The following is a 4033-nucleotide window of genomic DNA, read 5'->3' on the forward strand; positions in this document are numbered from 1 at the left end:
GGGGCAAGTTGGGCCCAAGGTTCATCGGGCCGTTTAGGGTTGCAGCCCGGGTGGGCAAGGTGGCGTATAGGCTGGATCTGCCAGCCGAGCTCAGTCAGATCCACAGCACCTTCCATGTTTCGCAGCTGCGGAAGTGGCTGGTGGATGATCCAGTAGTAGTACCGTTGGAGGATATTCAGGTTGATGACAGCTTGAATTACATTGAGCGCCCAGTCGCAATACTTGATAGAAAGACCAAGACGTTGAGAAACAAGAGGGTAGAGCTAGTAAAGGTGCAATGGCAGCACCGCAAGGGTTTGGAATGGACTTGGGAACCGATGGACGAGATGATGGAGCATTACCCCGAGCTGTTTTAGGACCAGGCAGCAGACTTCGAGGACGAAGTCTAAAATAAGTGGGGGAGATTTGTAGCACCTGGTTTCCGGTATGTGAATTTTATTTGAGCATTGCCCTAATTTAGCCTTGGACTCGGCGAGTCATAGGGTCCGACTCGCCGAGTAGGGACGAGACTCAGGACACGTTTTAAGTAGGCGACTCGGCGAGTCCACATCCTGGACTCGGCGAGTCACCGCTGCTGGATGAAACCCTAAGTTTCAAGGGTTTGCACCCTATTTAAACTCTCATTCCGCCCCAACTCATCCCCATTCACCCCCAGAACTCCCCCAACATCGTTTTCCCTTGTTTCCTTGAGAGTTTGAGGTGTTCTTGGTGTGTTCTTGAAGGTTTTGAGGAGTAAGAGGAGTAGATCAAGAAGAGGAGAAGGAGATCAGCCATCTTTGTGTCATTTCAACATTTCCCTTGAGGTATATCTCGTTTTCCCCTGTTTCTATGCTTAGGATGTCATTTGGGACACTCTTGAGCAATTCTCCAAGCTTGTTTGTGCTTAAGGACTCGTAATAAGTGGATTAACCTTTAGATCTAGGCAATATTGATCTCCAGGAGCTCAGATCTGTGAGCTTTATGGCCCCATGTGGCTTGTTCATCCTAGATCTACCCTTTTGAGGCATTTTGCACCCTAAAATCCACATTAGTGAATATCCACACGTAAAGTTGGAAACTTTACGTGTGATTTGTGTCCTAGAAGTCCAGATCTATGAATGGCATGGACTGAAACCGAGTAAATCTGTGTATTTGGTGGATGCATGGCGACGACTCGGCGAGTCGCATAGGTGACTCGGCGAGTCTGGTCGCGAGTCACCGATTTGGTCCCTTCATCATGTGTCGAGTTGAGCCATGAGTCACAGGGGGTGACTCGGTGAGTTGGGAGCCGAACTCACCCATGTTAGGACTCGGCGAGTCAATGCCCTGACTCGGCGAGTCCAAGGCAATATTCATAGATAGAGAACAGACTCGGCGAGTTGTTCATACAACTCGGCGAGTCTTAGCATAAAGTGTTCATCGGATGAAGATGAACTCGACGAGTTGTTCATACAACTCGGCGAGTAGGATGAAGGAGTTGAATGACAGTTAGAAGGTGAACTCGTCGAGTCATAGCCCGACTCGACGAGTAGAACCAGGGACCTAGGACATTGGTTTGCTAGGGACTCGGCGAGTGGTGATCCACTCGGCGAGTCGGGTCAACTGAAAGTTGACTCTAGCTTTGGCTTAGAGCTAGACCGGGGGCAAAATGGTCATTTTACCTAAAGGTCAGTTAGTAGTGTTTGATTGAGTATGTCGTGGGAATTGCAGCCGGAGGACTCCCGGAGCAGCAGTAGTCAGTTAGTTCCCGATCAGTTCAGCAGCTACTTTGAGGTGAGTTACATTCCAGTAGCAGTGGGTCTAAGGCCACAATGCCGACCCACCAGTAGGAGATGTATGATAGATGATTGTCTTTGTGATATCATCTAAGTTTGCTATTACCTGATATGTTATATGCTAGCATGATATGTTGTATGTGATAGTAGTAGATTTTGGTTGTTAGGACCGAAGGGTAGTCAGACACCCCAGATACGTCTGACAGTATGTGATGATATGTATGCATGCTGGCTTGTTATGTTATATGTGATCGTAGTAGTAGGGGGTGAAATAGTCCCCGAGGATCGGTTGTTAGGACCGATGGGTAGTCAGCACCCCAGAATGGCTTGACATGGGTAGTCAGCACCCCAGAATGGCTTGACACGGGTAAGACGGCACCCCAGAATGGCCGTATGGGTAGGTCGGCACCCCAGAATGGCCGTACCGGGTAGTCAGGCACCCCAGAATAGCCTGGCAGTACGTATGTTATGTGTTTGTATGGTATGCGGTACGTTGGGGGAAACTCACTAAGCTTTGTGCTTACGTTTACAATTTTGTTTTCAGGTACCTCTGCATCGAAGGGGAAGGAGCCGGCGCGGTAGCGGCACGTCATACACACACTCTTCGGTTTCCGCATTTATGAGATTTACTGGGATTGTACTCTGATATTTTGATGGGATGTATGGTTTGACTTTTTAGAACATGGCTGCGATGTGTTATGGTGTGAACAAACAATGTTTTTATTTATTAATGTTTTCTAAAGTAATACCTTAAAAATGAAATTTTCGGACGTAAAAAAAATTGGGTCGTTACATCGTAACACATGAATTCTAATCATTCTCTCTATACTATTTCCTGACTTCCGATTTATGACGACTGACTAATTGAACAAATCAAATTAGCCCTAGCCCAGCCGAGCATTTACGTTTGTCATCACTAAATCATCGAGGGGACCAAATATATCGCTTTTATCGTACATTGGATAAAAGGAACAAATAAACTTTGATTCAATGCTCACTTGCACTCACTCACTGAATCACACACAACAATATGTTTTATAACACCATGTTACTGGTGCGTTTACATATTATCAATGTGCAACCGACTCGCAAGATACAACTCACACATCTCGGTTTCAAGAATATAAGATGTTATCGTCTCACAAATCACTCGTGATAAAATCCATGAATTGATCCAAGTGAGCTTGGGTTTAATCTAATGCTCAAATCACATTCATAAGCACTCATGAACGTTGCAGCAAACATTTGCCTATGTATAATGCTCTTTAGACAATCCACACACCAATTCATGACAGTCTTCATTCATATCTACTTCCAACATATAAACGACTGTGGCCCGTTCGAATAATTTGAGTGTTCTCAACCAATTAAATTATTCAGGAAGTCAAAACATGCAAAGTGAAACACAAGAATAATACTAATCCCATATGGCCTCAAACCTTTGAGTATAAAGAAAACACCTTTTATTTATCACCATATCGATTACTCATTATTTGTTGTTTTAGGTAATCAACTTCTTTCTTGAATTATTACAACACTTGTCCCATGCTCTTAGCATGCACACAATGTTTACCTATGGTTCTTACTTTATGAAATAGATCAAATGAACACATTTCCAATCATACTCATTTCACAACTCTAAATCCTTTTTCATAAGTGAAAGAATATCAAATTCTTGCCACTTATAGAATATGTTAGATTCTAACATTTTATGCAATAATCCTTTTTGTAATGTCATAGCACAAAAAGTCACAAAGACTATTGCCAATGAAATTACAAAGTCCTCTATCGGAGATTGTTACAATACAATTCCATAGATGTGATGTCTCTCACTCAAAGTACATTTCTTTGAACATCCTTTTGCATAAAAGTTTCTAATCTAGACATAGATTCTCAATATCTAACTCCCAATATGGAAACATTTCCATATTTTCCATATAACAACTCATTCTTAATACAATCTCTTCTATTCATAACAATGTCGATATGGTCCATCCAATACTATACTTCTAACTACTCACAAGCGACCAATCCTCAGCGAGCTTTGGATCGTCCTTTAAAAGTTGTTTAATTATCTTGGTCAAAACCAATTCTAGTCCTTTTTCCCTCTAAATGTGTTAGACATTTGGAAAATTTTAGAATGGTCAAATATTAAAGTATTTGCAAGAATTCATATACCCGAAGCGTATGAGACACGATGCATAATGTCTTACATGAAGATTCAATATTTTATCAATCTTCTGCCATAATATTTTATGTACTATGTTCTCACAATTCGA

The sequence above is a fragment of the Lactuca saligna genome, chromosome 3, assembly GCF_052625555.1.
Source record: "Lactuca saligna cultivar CGN05327 chromosome 3, ASM5262555v1, whole genome shotgun sequence".
Lineage (NCBI taxonomy): Eukaryota > Viridiplantae > Streptophyta > Magnoliopsida > Asterales > Asteraceae > Lactuca > Lactuca saligna.